We start from the raw sequence: 18,294 nt of genomic DNA on the forward strand, positions 1-18,294 counted from the left end.
TCCTAATTTATGCACAATACCACAACTAAACAAGATCCCAAATAGCATCCCAAAACAACCCCTACATGTCAAGATACACCGTCTCAACTATCAAAGATACCAATTAGCACCCAAAACAATCCATACATGTCAGCATATACCGTCTTAAATATACCACTTACTAGCTAGCATCCCAAATGATCCCTAGAGGTCAGTATACACCGTCTCAATCATCTCCACATATCAGTATACACCGTCTCAACTATACAACTGACTAATTAACATCCATAAGGATCCCTATATATAATTATACACCGTCTCAACTATAAAGCAGACTAACCGGCATTCGAAATAAACATATTTTACAAGTAATATTGAGTAACCTATCATTATTACCTTTTTCCGATTGAACTAATCATTTATGACTAACAAATCTTCTACCAGCCCGTCTATCTTAGCATCTACAACCGTCTTACAATAAAGAAAGCTGAAAGTATAAATTGGGTTTGTAGAAATACATAACGAAAATGAATTTTACTTACAACGGATTCACGAGAACGACGAAAGGAGCGCTATGGAACAAAAATAGTTGAAAACGGATGACAAACGGAGCATCAGTATCAATTTTGAAGATCAAAATTAAAACGAAGGAAAAGAAGAACAAAGAAGGGAAGAAGAAGACGTGAAGGGATGAAGAAATGAGGCGGACACTGTGACTGCTATTTATTATACGTACGTTTCTTCGCCGTTAAGAAACTTCGATCGTTATTAAAACCGTTTCGAGTTAAATTTAACCGATTTAAGTAAAAGTTTCAGTAATAAAACGGAATCAATAATAAATAAATTTAATGAGTGAAAATAAAATAAACTCAGCTAGTTAACGTAAATAATACAATATCAGCTTGAATCGGAATTATTAGGGATTTTTTTACAAAACTAACGGATATTAATAAAAATTGCTAATTTAGTGAAATAAGCTCAAAATAGCTAATTGGACGGTTTTGTTCCCAAAATCCATCTCGGGTTTACTTAAAACAACTTTCATAAGGACTCGTAAAGAAACGGAAATTATTAAATAAATAAACTCGAACTAATTTCAATAAACTCGAACTAACTTTAAATAAACTTATTAATGATTAATAAAATTAACGTATCGAATTATGATGAAATTAATTAATTAGCTAAGCATAAATATATTTAAATCGTTAAATGATGTAATTAAATTCAAAATAGCAATTAAAAGAATTTTATCCAACTTAATAAAATACGGGGTGTTACAAACTAGTTCTCCTTACTAGTTTGTTCTTGAGCTAAAATGATGTGGATGATCCTCCTTTAAAAACCTTCAACTAGAAAGTGTCCTTCAAGTTGCACCCAAGAACAACCCAAAAATACTAACAAGTATGAACTAGTAACTTGTTAATATGAACCCTTGATAATAATATTAGTAATATCACTAACTTTTCTTAGTAATATTTATAACGTATACTAGAGAATTATTGTAGAGAGATGGAAGAAGATGTTCACATGCAAATAAGTGAAGTATGTGTAAGAGAGGTAGAGTGAACAAATGAACAAATATATGGAGTGTGTAAGGGGGAAATGTGGTGGGTGGGTGTATGCTCAAGTGGACAATTTTTGTCTTATAATTTTATCTTACATCACATGAAAAATGTAGTATAAGATATATATTATGGTAGTATACAAAATAAGGTAAAATGATTATGTGAGTAATCATCCATTACACTTATTTTACACGGTCCACATGACCATATACGGGTCCATGTTGGTTTTTATATTTGTCGCACAAATCCGTGTAATTTTTATTTTAAACATCATATCATGTTTAAATACTTCCATAATTAATTCGTCCAATACAATCCGTAAATATACGTGTACCACTACACATATTATTTACGTACTAATATTAATCACATTAATCAATTAGTACAATTTCAGTAAATTAACAGTTAATTAACTAAAACTCGTTTCCCAAAACTTATTATTTAATTATCGCATAATTAAATAATAACTGCCGCTCCTTGAGTTCGCAACTCGAAATCTCTCTAATAATAATCGACTAACCTCTTCGTCTATAAATCAAGGGACTAAATAAATTGTCTCTCATACAATTAATTAGTTATCAATTGGGGTTCGTTCCTTTAGGTGTGACCGTAAGGGGTCAGTTGATCACCGCCGTCTCACGACAATAACGTCAAACTCTAATCAGCCAACCGTTATCGATTTACGTTAATCAACTGACGAGGATCAAATAATTAAATATCTGATGATATACTATTAATGAGATTTATTATGTTAACGCACTATTGTGGAGGACACTAACTCCAACAAGTACAACTATAAACCCAAAACTAGATTGATTACGCAATGACTCTCTCTATCAATATTATGTGATGCTAGTCGTCATATTATAATCATCTTATGTATCAAACACAATGATGAAAACCTCCACTGGTTTATAATATTAACGAAGTAGTTCTAGCAAAATTTATGTCAATCAAATAAACATTTAAAGAAGAAGATCCCATTAGACGTCCCACAACTAACTTGTTGATTTTTCAATAATTTGGGGTAGTTTCCTTTCTTGTGTCCAACATTTAAGACAATGGAAACTTTATCGGTCGAGATTGATAGGTTTAGTATCGTTATTCTCAATAACTTTACTTTTATCATAACCTTGTATCAATTCCATTCTAATTTTACCTCTTTGAACCTCACCCTTTTCTTAACGGTTTAAGAGAATGCTCCCACTTATTTCAATGAATCTTTGCTTAGAGAAGCAAAAATTTAATTCTATGAAGACTACTCTTCAATTTGTCGTTTTAGTGTTAAAACTTTCATTGAAGTGGTTGCGTTATTTTGGTCAATTACGAATTCTGACAAATCTAATTACCAAAATAATTTATCGCTTCAAGGTACTTAATTCAATTAAGTATATGAAAAACAATCCATTGCAAGTAGATGTGTTAGTCAAGAATCAAAAACTTGTTTGATAATTAATAACTTTAATCTATACTCTTTACTAGAGATCCTTAGCAATGGTTCATTTGAGGTTTTAAAAGCAAATTCATATTTGTCTTTAGTTACGATGTTTTAATGGAGATTTGAATCAAAAACCGAAATGATATCGTATATGAATTGTGGTAAAGAAATAGAACAATATGACAACGGAATAGTGGAAAACTTAACATTCTTTGTTATAATAATACTTGTAAACAAGTATAGCATTTACATAGTTACCTCTACCCAACTATGATAAATGATTCCAACATCCAAATTCATATTACCTTGGGCACGGTGTGGCTGATGAAACCCTTATTAATATAACTCGGTGGATTAACTCTTTAATCGATTCTACTTTTAGAACTCTTAGTCGATAAAATTACATTAACATTTATCTTTAGCCCAAAACACATTCGACAAGGGCACGGTGTGGCCGATGAAACCCTTATCAAAAACCTTTTGTTGAGTTCAATCCAAATTTCGAATAAATGTGTCCATGATCCAAACCCACATTAACTTGGGCACGGTGTGGCCGATGAAACCCTCATCAACATGAATTCGGTGGATAGACATTTATCACCCACTTCCCCTACGTAACAAGGTTTGTACCCCGGTGTGCCCGAGTGCACTCCCTCACGAAATAGGTTTTCATGGTTTCTACTTTTTGGTAAGGCTAAGTCTCAATTGTTTATTTTTAGCGAGAGGTCATGTCAATTTATTATCTATCACGTTTTAAGTGAACTAAAGCGGTGAACTACGATAATTCTAATTAAAACGGTCGATAAACTCGATTAAAATGACAATGCATGTTTTAGTTATGGCGATTTAGCGATGCATGCAACATATAAATAAAATGCAAAGCATAAATTAAATCCTAGTATGGCCTTCCTAAAATAGAAAATCTAATTAACTATTACATATTCGGAAACCAACTCCATTGGTCCCTTGAACTTTGGTTGAGGCACGCATCTCGAGGTAACACCGTCTTTATGTATCGCCTTCTGGAGTGACACGTCTTCAAGGAACTCCGGAATAAATAAATTACATAACAAATTACATAATTTCCTATTATACATTTGTAATTAAAATAAAATAAATCTATTAAATTACAAAACGGTGATACGAGATCACAATAAATTACAACCGAATCGATATTCCCATACATTTCGGGTAATATCAATTAAAACTAAGGCCATACTAAGTAAAATTACATAATTCAAAAAAAATTACATAAAATAAAATTATGACAATCATAAATAAAATGGAGCATTATAATATGTATGAACATGCCCAATTTTATGCTAAATCGCCTTTAAGGAGCCAATATCGTATATTAAACGGTTTTTACGGATTTGCGTGATTCAACCTTTTAGAATCACAATAAATTGCATAAAATCATATTTATGCATAAGTTAATTACCCTAACCAACTTAGGACTCAAAATTAGTCTCCACTATTTGACTATAATTAACTCATATTTCTTAAAATTGTTCATTAATGGACCCAAAATTACATTAAAAATGCTATAAACTTCAAATAAATCACAAAAATTTTAAATAAATTCAAAATTTGAAATTTAAACTCATGAACATTCTGAAAAAATACCATGACACTCATAATGTTCAAAAACTTAGGTTAAAAGTTTCGAAAATTTATCGGGAAAAACATTGTTGCGGTTTATCGGAATTATCAAATATAATCATAAAAACATGAGAAAAATTATATTTATCAACTTTTCAATTTAAGATCTGAAATAGATAATAAAATGCAATATGTGACGTTTTTCCTTAGTCATGAAGTATGTTTTAGCAATTATTCACTAATTAAGTCACTATTTATGCCATTTTTCATCAAAAATCATAAATCATGAATGAACTCTTCATTATAGCCTATTATTTTACATACATCTTTTAAAATTGCATGTGACAATATACTAAATTTCTATGACCAGATTCGAAATATTTCTCATATTAACCTATTTTTCATCTAAATGCGATTTTTATCATGAAAAATTCATATTTCGAGCATAAAAACTCCAAAAATTCTGAAAATTTCCAGATCATCTAAATATAATATATGTGAAAACATATCCAAAAACCACTGAAACATTCGAAGTTTAGCTAATTTTCGTCCAAAAATGACATTTTTATCATAAAAATCACATTTTAATGCCAATATTATATAAAATGAACAATAAAAATCCATAAATTAACTAAAATATCCTAAATACATTTTAGGATCAGAAACTTTAACATGCAAATAAATTTCGTGATATATCATAATAAACACAAATTTATAAGTTTTATATGTTAATCGTATAACTCGGAAAAACTATAACCGATTTGCATGCAAACAACCAAAGGCTCATGATACCGCTTGTTAGAAATATATATCTCATTACTTGACATATTCATATATGTGACAAATTAATTTAGTCATAAAATTAATTTATAAATCTTATGCATGCAAACTTAAATTAAAAGAGAAGAAATCATTGTCCTTACTACATGATTTCGGTTTTATGGGCACCAACAAGATCTCCTTCTTGTTAGTTCTTGAGCTTTCCATATATAAGGATGATCCTCCAAAAATCCCAAAGTAGAGATTCTCCTCTTGATTGCACCCAAGACTATCCCTTATCCCCACTAAATAATATTAGCTAGATATTAGTTTAGTAGTTTACCTTAAAATTGATTACTAACACTCATATATTACATTAATAATTTTAGTAATCTTTTAGAACAATTTGAATCAAAAACTAATCTTTTTGATGAATAAGAGGATGAATATATGAGAGAGAGAGCTTTCCATGTGAATGAATGATAATAAAAGGAAAAACTCTCAATAATCATAATGGATGAGAGGGTGGACGGTTTGGGTAGTAGTATAGGGCATCTTACTTTTTCTTTTTGTCTTCACCAGAAAAATAGATGTGTAAGATGTGTAAGAGTAGTTGTAGGTAGACATCATTATGTCATTTTATCAAATAAAATAAAACAACCATAACCCACTAACTCACCCTCCATTTTCGGTCCATTTACATAAAATGGACTACCATTTTATTTTGTCAATTTGTCATTTGTCACACAATATGTCACATGTAGTATGATACATGTTATTAATTAATTTAATGCATATTTATCACATAAATATCGTTTCATGAATTAATTAAAATTACATACAATAAATTGACTAGTGATACTTGATCACATAAATAAAATGGGTCATATAATTATAATTCACAACATCTTGTAATTATAATTAACCATTCATTCTTATCTCTATTGTTTCTCAAACAATAAATAATTTTAGTAACAATGCATTTTATTACTAAAATAAATCTTATTTAATCCCATTATAATAAGATAATAATATTTTCTCTCACAATTGAATTGTTCAATTTTAAGGAATTGATCAACTTGTATCGTCATACAATTAATCAACTTTATAGATAAGGGCATCATCCTTTAGGTGTGACCTTAAGGGATTAACTGACCACCATCGTCCCACGACAGTAACGTCAAACTCTAGCAAGCCAATCGTTACCGATTAATGTTGATCAGTTGACTATATAATGGAATCATCCCTTACGTATTCTTTATATGAGATTTAATAATGATATTTAAATCATGTGATCGCACTATTGTTGAGGACACATTTCCCAACAAGAACGGGCCGGGTGAACCATTTTTTGGGGACGGGATTTTAAAAAGGGGCCCGGGTGTCCTAAAACGGGACGGGAAAGGGTTTAGGATTGGATTAGACGGACCCACGGTAGCGGTCCGCCTAATCCAACCCTCAACCCTTTCCCTTGCTATTGTCATTCGAACAGGAAAACCTAAAGACACCCTAGAAGGGGCCGAGTGAACCCTTTGTTGGGGACGGAATTTTAAAAAGGGGCCCGGGTGTTCTAAAACGAGACGGGAAAGGGTTTAGGGTTGGATTAGGCAGACCGCTACCACGGGTCCGCCTAATACAACCCTAAACCCTTTCCCTTGCAATTGTCATTCGAACAGGAAAACCTAAAGACACCCTAGAAGGGGCCGAGTGAAATTTTTTTTGGGGACGGGATTTTAAAAAGGGGCCTGGGTGTCCTAAAACGGGACGGGAAAGGTTTACCGCGGGTCCGCCTAATCCAACCCTAAACCTTTTCCCTTGCTATTGTCATTCGAATAGGAAAACCTAAAGACACCATAGAAGGGGCCGAGTGAACCCTTTTTTGGGGACGGGATTTTAAAAAGGGGCCCGGGTGTCCTAAAACGGGACGGGAAAGGGTTTAGGGTTGGATTAGGCGGACCCGCGTACCGCGGGTCCGTCTAATCCAACCCTAAACCCTTTCCCTTGCTATTGTCATTCGAACAGGAAAACCTAAAGACACCCTAGAAGGGGCAAAGTGAACCCTTTTTTTGGGGACGGGATTTTTAAAAGGGGCCCGGGTGTCCTAAAATAAGACGGGAAAGGGTTTAGGGTTGGATTAGGCGGACCGCTACCGTGGTTCCGCCTAATCCAACCCAAAACCCTTTCCCTTGCTATTGTCATTCGAACAAGAAAACCTAAAGACACCCTAAAAGGGGCCGAGTGAACCCTTTTTTGGGGACGTGATTTTAATAACAGGCCCGGGTGTCCTAAAACGGGACGGGAAAGGGTTTAGGGTTAGATTTGGCGGACCACTACCGCGGGTCCGCCTAATCCAACCCTAAACCCTTTCCCTTGCTATTGTCATTCGAACAGGAAAACCGAAAGACACCCTAGAAGGGGCCGAGCCCGAAACCCTTTCCCTTGCTATTGTCATTCGAACAAGAAAACCTAAAGACACCCTAGAAGGGGCCGAGTGAATCCTTTTTTGGGGATGGGATTTTAAAAAGGTACCCGGGTGTCCTAAAACAGGACGGGAAAGGGATTAGGGTTGGATTAACCGGACCGCTACCGCGGGTCTTCCTAATCCAACCCTAATCCCTTTCCCTTGCTATTGTCATTCGAACAGAAAAACCTAAAGACACCCTAGAAGGGGCCGAGTGAACCCTTTTTTGGGGACGGGATTTTAAAAAGGGGCCCGGGTGTTCTAAAACGGGACGGGAAAGGGTTTAGGGTTGGATTAAGCGGATCCGCGGTAGCGGGTCCGCCTAATCCAAACCTAAACCCTTTCCCTTTCAATTGTCATTCGAACAAGAAAACCTAAAGATACCCTAGATGGGGCCGAGTGAACCCTTTTTTGGGGACGGGATTTTAAAAAGGGGCCCGGGTGTCCTAAAATGGGACGGGAAAGGGTTACCGCGGGTCCGCCTAATCCAACCCTAAACCCTTTCCCTTACTATTGTCATTCGAACAGGAAAACCTAAAGACACCCTAGAAGGGGCCGAGTGAACCCTTTTTTGGGGACGGGATTTTAAAAAGGGGCACGGGTGTCCTAAAACGGGACGGGAAAGGGTTTAGGGTTGGATTAGGTGGACCCGCGTACCGCGGGTCCGTCTAATCCAACCCTAAACTCTTTCCCTTGCTATTGTCATTCGAACTGGAAAACCTAAAGATACCCTAGAAGGGGCCGAGTGAACCCTTTTTTGGGGACGGGATTTTAAAAAGGGGCTCGGGTGTCCTAAAACGGGACGGGAAAGGTTTACCGCGGGTCCGCCTAATCCAACCCTAAACCTTTTCCCTTGCTGTTGTCATTCGAACAGGAAAAGCTAAAGACACCCTGGAAGGGGCCGAGTGAAACCTTTTTTGGGGACGGGATTTTAAAAAGAGGCCCGGGTGTTATAAAACGGGACGGGAAAAGGTTTAGGGTTGGATTAGGCAGACCCGCGTACCGCGGGTCCGTCTAATCCAACCCTAAACCCTTTCCCTTGCTATTGTCAGTCGAACAGGAAAACCTAAAGACACCCTAGAAGGGGCAAGTGAACCCTTTTTAGGGGACGGGATTTTAAAAAGAGGCCCGAGTGTCCTAAAACGGGACGGGAAAGGGTTTAGTGTTGGATTAGGCGGACCGCTACCGCGGTTCCGCCTAATCCAACCCTAAACCCTTTCCCTTGCTATTGTCATTCGAACAGGAAAACCTAAAGACACCCTAGAAGAGGCCGAGTGAACCCTTTTTTTGGGGACGTGATTTTAAAAAGGGGCCCGGGTGTCCAAGAACGGGACGGGAAAGGGTTTAGGGTTAGATTAGGCGGACCGCTACTGCGGGTCCGCCTAATCCAACCCTAAACCCTTTCCCTTGCTATTGTCATTCGAACTGGAAAACTGAAAGACACCCTAGAAGGGGCCGAGCCCTAAACCCTTTCCCTTGCTATTGTCATTCGAACAGGAAAACCTAAAGACACCCCAGAAAAGGCCGAGTGAACCCTTTTTTGGGGACGGGATTTTAAAAAAGGACCCGGCTGTCCTAAAACGGGACAAGAAAGGGTTTAGGGTTGGATTAGGCGGACCGCTACCGCGGGTCCGCCTAATCCAACCCTAAACCCTTTCCTTTGCTATTGTCATTCGAACAGGAAAACCTAAAGACACCCTAGAAGGGGCCGAGTGATCCCTTTTTTGGGGACGTGATTTAAAAAAGAGGCCCGGGTGTCCTAAAACGGGACGGGAAAGAGTTTAGGGTACCGCGGGTCCGCCTAATCCAACCCTAAACCCTTTCCCTTGCTATTTTCATTCGAACAGGAAAACTGAAAGACACCCTAGAAGGGGCCGAGCCCTAAACCCTTTCCCTTTCTACTGTCATTCAAACAGGAAAACCTAAAGACACCCTAGAAGGGGCCGAGTGAACCCTTTTTTGGGGACGGGATTTTAAAAAAGGACCCGGCTGTCCTAAAACGGGACAGGAAAGGGTTTAGGGTTGGATTAGGCGGACCGCTAATCCAACCCTAAACCCTTTCCCTTGCTATTGTCATTCGAACAGGAAAACCTAAAGACGCCCTAGAACGGGCCGAGTGAACCCTTTTTTGGGGACGGAATTTTAAAAAGGGGCCCGGGTGTCTTAAAACGGGACGGGAAAGGGTTTAGAGTTGGATTAGGCGGACCCAAGTAGAAGTCCGCCTAATCCAATCCTTAACCCTTTCCCTTGCTATTGTCATTCGAACAGGAAAACCTAAAGAAACCCTAGAAGGGGCCGAATGAATACTTTTTTGGGGACGGGATTTTAAAAAGGGGCCCGGGTGTCCTAAAATGGGACGGGAAAGGGTTTAGGGTTGGATTAGGCGGACCCGCGGTAGCGGATCCGCCTAATCCAAACCTAAACCCTTTCCCTTGCAATTGTCATTCGAACAGGAAAACATAAAGACACTCTAGAAGGGCCGAGTGAACCCTTTTTTGGGGACGGGATTTTAAAAAGTGGCCCGGGTGTTCTAAAATGGGACGGGAAAGGGTTACCGCGGGTCCGCCTAATCCAACCCTAAACCTTTTCCATTGCTATTGTCATTCGAACAGGAAAAGCTAAAGACACCCTGGAAGGGGCCGAGTGAAACCTTTTTTGGGGACGGGATTTTAAAAAGGGGCCCGGGTGTTATAAAACGGGACGGGAAAAGGCTTAGGGTTGGATTAGGCGGACCCGCGTACCGCGGGTCCGTCTAATCCAACCCTAAACCCTTTCCCTTGCTATTGTCAGTCGAACAGGAAAACCTAAAGACACCCTAGAAGGGGCAAGTGAACCCTTTTTTGGGGACGGGATTTTAAAAAGAGGCCCGAGTGTCCTAAAACGGGACGGGAAAGGGTTTAGTGTTGGATTAGCCGGACCGCTACCGCGGTTCCGCCTAATCCAACCCTAAACCCTTTCCCTTGCTATTGTCATTCGAACAAGAAAACCTAAAGACACCCTAGAAGAGGCCGAGTGAACCCTTTTTTGGGGACGTGATTTTAAAAAGGGGCCCGGGTGTCCAAAAACGGGACGGGAAAGGGTTTAGGGTTGGATTAGGCGGACCGCTACCGCGGGTCCGCCTAATCCAACCCTAAACCCTTTCCCTTGCTATTGTCATTCGAACAGGAAAAGTGAAAGACACCCTAGAAGGGGCCGAGCCCTAAACCTTTTCCCTTGCTATTGTCATTCGAATAGGAAAACCTAAAGACACCCCAGAAGGGGCCGAGTGAACCCTTTATTTGGGACGGGATTTTAAAAAAGGACCCGGCTGTCCTAAAACGGGACAGGAAAGGGTTTAAGGTTGGATTAGGGGGACCGCTACCGCGGGTCCGCCTAATCCAACCCTAAACCCTTTCCTTTGCTATTGTCATTCGAACAGGAAAACCTAAAGACACCCTAGAAGGGGCCGACTGAACCCTTTTTTGGGGACGTGATTTTAAAAAGAGGCCCGGGTGTCCTAAAACGGGACGGGAAAGGGTTTAGGGTACCGCGAGTCCGCCTAATCCAACCCTAAACCCTTTCCCTTGCTATTTTCATTCGAACAGGAAAACTGAAAGACACCCTAGAAGGGGCCGAGCCCTAAACCCTTTTCCTTGCTATTGTCATTCGAACAGGAAAATCTAAAGACACCCTAGAAGGGGCCGAGTGAACCCTTTTTTGGGGACGGGATTTTAAAAAAGGACCCGGTTGTCCTAAACGGACGGGGAAAGGGTTTAGGGTTGGATTAGGCGGACCGCACCGCGGGTCCGCCTAATCCAACCCTAAACTCTTTCCCTTGCTATTGTCATTCGAACGGGAGGAAACCTAAAGACACCCTAGAACGGGCCGAGTGAACCCTTTTTTGGAGACGGAATTTTAAAAAGGGGCCCGGGTGTCTTAAAACGGGACGGGAAAGGGTTTAGAGTTGGATTAGGCGGACCCAAGTAGAAGTCTGCCTAATCCAATCCTTAACCCTTTCCCTTGCTATTGTCATTCGAACAGGAAAACCTAAAGAAACCCTAGAAGGGGCCGAGTGAACCCTTTTTTGGGGACCGGATTTTAAAAAGGGGCCCGGGTGTCCTAAATTGGGACGGGAAAGGGTTTAGGGTTATATTAGGCGGACCCGCGTTAGCGGGTCCGCCTAATCCAAACCTAAACCCTTTCCCTTGCAATTGTCATTCGAACAGGAAAACATAAAGACACCCTAGAAGGGGCCGAGTGAACCCTTTTTTGGGGACGGGATTTTAAAAAGTGGCCCGGGTGTCCTAAAACGGGACGGGAAAGGGTTTAGGATTGGATTAGACGGACCCACGGTAGCGGTCCGCCTAATCCAACCCTCAACCCTTTCCCTTGCTATTGTCATTCGAACAGGAAAACCTAAAGACACCCTAGAAGGGGCCGAGTGAACCCTTTGTTGGGGACGGAATTTTAAAAAGGGGCCCGGGTGTTCTAAAACGAGACGGGAAAGGGTTTAGGGTTGGATTAGGCAGACCGCTACCACGGGTCCGCCTAATACAACCCTAAACCCTTTCCCTTGCAATTGTCATTCGAACAGGAAAACCTAAAGACACCCTAGATGGGGCCGAGTGAAATTTTTTTTGGGGACGGGATTTTAAAAAGGGGCCTGGGTGTCCTAAAACGGACGGGAAAGGTTTACGCGGGTCCGCCTAATCCAACCCTAAACCTTTTCCCTTGCTATTGTCATTCGAATAGGAAAACCTAAAGACACCCTAGAAGGGGCCGAGTGAACCCTTTTTTGGGGACGGGGTTTTAAAAAGGGGCCCGGGTGTCCTAAAACGGGACGGGAAAGGGTTTAGGGTTGGATTAGGCGGACCCGCGCATCGCGGGTCCGTCTAATCCAACCCTAAACCCTTTCCCTTGCTATTGTCATTCGAACAGGAAAACCTAAAGACACCCTAGAAGGGGCAAAGTGAACCCTTTTTTTGGGGACGGGATTTTTAAAAGGGGCCCGGGTGTCCTAAAATAAGACGGGAAAGGGTTTAGGGTTGGATTAGGCGGACCGCTACCGTGGTTCCGCCTAATCCAACCCAAAACCCTTTCCCTTGCTATTGTCATTCGAACAAGAAAACCTAAAGACACCCTAAAAGGGGCCGAGTGAACCCTTTTTTGGGGACGGGATTTTAAAAAGTGGCCCGGGTGTTCTAAATTGGGACGGGAAAGGGTTACCGCGGGTCCGCCTAATCCAACCCTAAACCTTTTCCATTGCTATTGTCATTCGAACAGGAAAAGCTAAAGACACCCTGGAAGGGGCCGAGTGAAACCTTTTTTGGGGACGGGATTTTAAAAAGGGGCCCGGGTGTTATAAAACGGGACGGGAAAAGGTTTAGGGTTGGATTAGGCGGGCCCGCGTACCGCGGGTCCGTCTAATCCAACCCTAAACCCTTTCCCTTGCTATTGTCAGTCGAACAGGAAAACCTAAAGACACCCTAGAAGGGGCAAGTGAACCCTTTTTTGCGGACGGGATTTTAAAAAGAGGCCCGAGTGTCCTAAAACGGGACGGGAAAGGGTTTAGTGTTGGATTAGGCGGACCGCTACCGCGGTTCCGCCTAATCCAACCCTAAACCCTTTCCCTTGCTATTGTCATTCGAACAAGAAAACCTAAAGACACCCTAGAAGAGGCCGAGTGAACCCTTTTTTGGGGACGTGATTTTAAAAAGGGGCCCGGGTGTCCAAAAACGGGACGGGAAAGGATTTAGGGTTGGATTAGGCGGACCGCTACCGCGGGTCCGCCTAATCCAACCCTAAACCCTTTCCCTTGCTATTGTCATTCGAACAGGAAAACTGAAAGACACCCTAGAAGGGGCCGAGCCCTAAACCCTTTCCCTTGCTATTGTCATTCGAATAGGAAAACCTAAAGACACCCCAGAAGGGGCCGAGTGAACCCTTTTTTTGGGACGGGATTTTAAAAAAGGACCCGGCTGTCCTAAAACGGGACAGGAAAGGGTTTAGGGTTGGATTAGGCGGACCGCTACCGCGGGTCCGCCTAATCCAACCCTAAACCCTTTCCTTTGCTATTGTCATTCGAACAGGAAAACCTAAAGACACCCTAGAAGGGGCCGACTGAACCCTTTTTTGGGGACGTGATTTTAAAAAGAGGCCCGGGTGTCCTAAAACGGGACGGGAAAGGGTTTAGGGTACCGCGAGTCTGCCTAATCCAACCCTAAACCCTTTCCCTTGCTATTTTCATTCGAACAGGAAAACTGAAAGACACCCTAGAAGGGGCCGAGCCCTAAACCCTTTCCCTTGCTATTGTCATTCGAACAGGAAAATCTAAAGACACCCTAGAAGGGGCCGAGTGAACCCTTTTTTGGGGACGGGATTTTAAAAAAGGACCCGGTTGTCCTAAAACGGGACAGGAAAGGGTTTAGGGTTGGATTAGGCGGACCGCTACCGCGGGTCCGCCTAATCCAACCCTAAACTCTTTCCCTTGCTATTGTCATTCGAACAGGAAAACCTAAAGACACCCTAGAACGGGCCGAGTGAACCCTTTTTTGGGGACGGAATTTTAAAAAGGGGCCCGGGTGTCTTAAAACGGGACGGGAAAGGGTTTAGAGTTGGATTAGGCGGACCCAAGTAGAAGTCTGCCTAATCCAATCCTTAACCCTTTCCCTTGCTATTGTCATTCGAACAGGAAAACCTAAAGAAACCCTAGAAGGGGCCGAGTGAACCCTTTTTTGGGGACCGGATTTTAAAAAGGGGCCCGGGTGTCCTAAATTGGGACGGGAAAGGGTTTAGGGTTATATTAGGCGGACCCGCGTTAGCGGGTCCGCCTAATCCAAACCTAAACCCTTTCCCTTGCAATTGTCATTCGAACAGGAAAACATAAAGACACCCTAGAAGGGGCCGAGTGAACCCTTTTTTGGGGACGGGATTTTAAAAAGTGGCCCGGGTGTTCTAAAATGGGACGGGAAAGGGTTACCGCGGGTCCGCCTTATCTAACCCTAAACCCTTTCCCTTGCTATTGTCATTCGAACAGGAAAACATAAAGACACCCTAGAAGGGGCCGAGTGAACCCTTTTTTGGGGACGAGATTTAAAAAAGGGGCCCGGGTGTCCTAAAACAGGACAGGAAAGGGTTTAGGGTTGGATTAGGCGGACCCGCGTACCGCGGGTCCGTCTAATCCAACCCTAAACTCTTTCCCTTGCTATTGTCATTCGAACAGGAAAACCTAAAGACACCCTAGAAGGGGCTTAGTGAACCCTTTTTTTGAGACGGGATTTTAAAAAGGGGCCCGGGTGTCCTAAAACGGGACGGGAAAGGGTTTAGGGTTGGATTAGGCGGACCGCTACCGCGGTTCCGCCTAATCCAACCCTAAACCCTTTCCCTTGCTATTGTCATTCGAACGGGAAAACCTAAAGACACCCTAGAAAATTTGAGTGAACCCTTTTTTGGGGACGGGATTTTAAAAAGGGGCCCGGGTGTCCTAAAACGGGATGGGAAAGGGTTTATGGTTGGATTAGGCGGACCGCTACCACGGGTCCGCCTAATCCAACCCTAAACCCTTTCCCTTGCTATTGTCATTCGAACAGGAAAACCGAAAGACACCCTAGAAGGGGCCGAGTGAACCCTTTTTTGGGGACGGGATTTTAAAAAGGGGTCCGGGTGTCCTAAAACGGGACGGGAAAGAGTTTAGGGTTGGATTAGGCGGACCGCTACCGCGGGTCCGCCTAATCCAACCCTAAACCCTTTCCCTTGCTATTGTCATTCGAACAGGAAAACCGAAAGACACCCTAGAAGGGGCCGAGTGAACCCTTTTTTGGGGACGGGATTTTAAAAAGGGGTCCGGGTGTCCTAAAACGTTACGGGAAAGGGTTTAGGGTTGGATTAGGCGGACCCTACCGCAGGTCTGCCTAATCCAACCCTAAACCCTTTCCCTTGCTATTGTCATTCGAACAGAAAAACCTAAAGACACCCTAGAAGGGGCCGAGTGAACCCTTTTATGGGGACTGGATTTTAAAAAGGGGCCCGGGTGTCCTAAAATGGGACGGGAAAGGGTTTAGGGTTGGATTTGGCGGACCGCTACCGCGGGTACGTCTAATCCAACCCTAAACCCTTTCCCTTGCTAGTGTCATTCGAACAAGAAGAAAACCACAAGACATGGTTGGTTAATGCATATGGATTGCTTTTTGATGCATCTACAAGGCTATTTGATGCATTCATAAGGGTATTGCACCTTAAACCATCACCATTAATATTGGAACAAACGACATGTACTAAAAATCTTTAAAAGGGACAAGAAAAGGTAAACCCTCACCATTGTTGTTACCAGAAAGCATATCTGGTGTTACTTGCTGAGTAACTTTTGGTTGGATACGTGGACTCTGTCGACGTGGAGGAGGAGGAGGAATTTGTTCTGGCTTTGCAGCTGTAGTACTTGGGTTGGGAGGATTATCTGTCAAAGTAAGTAGGTTAAGAAGGGAGCTTATTTCATGCATATACAGGGGTATTTTAATGCACTTAGATTGTTTTTTGATGCATCTCCAAGGCTGTTCCATAGATCTAGAAACTTCATGTAATTATGAAACAATGAAAGCTCGATGATTAAGAAAATAAGGAAAAGAAACTTCATTAATAAAACATATCATCCATACATGACAAAGATTTACAACATCCAAAATGAAAAAACTCGACTACATAATTATACAAAGGTGGCATAATACATGGAATTATACAAGAGTACCACAAAAGACTGAAAATAGGGCAACTTTAACACCTGAACCGTTAAAGGCCTAAATACACAGACATAAAAATGCCAAAAACTGGTACAAACTTGAGTCGTTGAGTTATATATTGAGGAAAAAACCGAAAAAAGGTAAAGTTTCCCGAGTTGTTAACTCAGTTGAAATGGCAATTGCTATGTCACGTGCAGGAGATGGCGTGGCTAAAGCATGAAGCAACTCATTCACATGTGCGCGTTCAGCATCATCAAGAGCGTTAAGATGTTATCTTTGAAAAGTATTTTTCTCTTGTTGATGATGCAGGAGCAATTTAGCTGCCAAATCTTCAGTCATAAAGCATTTGCATCTTTTATAAATTATTTTAGGACCCCTACGAATAATTCTTACACCATTGATATCATTGGTCCGTAGAGAAATGCCATATGCATGTTCAATGCGAGGTGCACTTGGGTGTATGAGGAAAAGCTGAGACCAATTCCTACAGACCAACGCCATATTTAACTTATCTTCGTAACAATCTAGTTGGTTAAATATGTTAGTCACTAGATCTTGATTATTGAAAACATCATCAAGTTGGGCTTGATAACAGCTGTCGGTAAGCTGAACTTTGACTAAGGGAGCAAATGACAAACTTATAGCCTCTTTTTTTTTCTCTTACGTAATTCACGGCAAAAAGTGCTTTATCTTCTTCAACAATATTGACTACCCACCCCTTGCACCAATTGACCATACTTGTCTATGTATAAGTAATTGACCAGTAAGAGAATGACCTACAAGCATCACAAATTCAACTCTCGAATGAAAAAACTAGAAATAGAAACTGGTAAGGAAAAGAGTACAAGCAGTCCGTCATTTGAAATATCACATTAAGCATGCAGAAAAACACTAAGATAAATTCAGGAAATATCACATTAAGTAAACAGTACATGTATTGCATCCAAGTTTAGAGAGAGCATTAAAATGTAGTCTATCATTATTTTGGGGCAAGGAAGGGATGAAACATAAAAAAAGACAAAGCTCTGCAGATTTTCTTACAACATACTTTGGTCAACAGCATCATTTATACTTGAATTTGTTGGGTTTGGTGGGAAATAATCTTTCACTGATCTACCTCCTTTTATTTGTGTATTTTTTACTGGTGTGTTTTTCTTCCTTGCAACAGTCTTTCGCCTCATATCTGTGAATGTTGATACCCGTCGTTGTGAGTACCAAAGATAAAATTTATAATCTCCTATTAAGACTAACCTAGGCTAGTGGTAACAGGGTCGATCCGCAAGGAGGCAGTTGTAAACTTTAGTTGAGTTATGTTCAGTCTGAGGTAACTAATATGGGGGTTGATTTGAATTGATCTATAGCTAATGGCAATAAAAGGAAAATAAACTAAAAATACGAATTAAACAGATAAAAGAAGGGTACTAGGATGGTCGGGTCATTATAGCTTCGGCGGCAGCAAACTAAGTCGGTCCGAATCAAACACAGGTAAGGCGGGAAATAAGAGGTCCTCTCGGTCCACTCCTAACAAATAGCATCTCTCGATCTCGCTATAGGTCCCTAATGTCACTAATACTAACTTTCGTCCTGAAAAGCGACTAACGGTCTAAACTATACCTATCTTTCGATCTTAGCACAGTTTAGTCGAATTAATTGACGGTCAAATGACCTTCCCTACTTTCGGTCTAATGGGTCGGTCACAAAATAGGTATCTAACTGGTCGCATGCATTCGACTTGTTAAATACGAGATTAAAACCAATTAAAACGAAGGATAACCTTAC

Source organism: Silene latifolia, chromosome 8 (genome assembly GCF_048544455.1).
Source record: "Silene latifolia isolate original U9 population chromosome 8, ASM4854445v1, whole genome shotgun sequence".
NCBI classification, from domain to species: Eukaryota; Viridiplantae; Streptophyta; class Magnoliopsida; order Caryophyllales; family Caryophyllaceae; genus Silene; species Silene latifolia.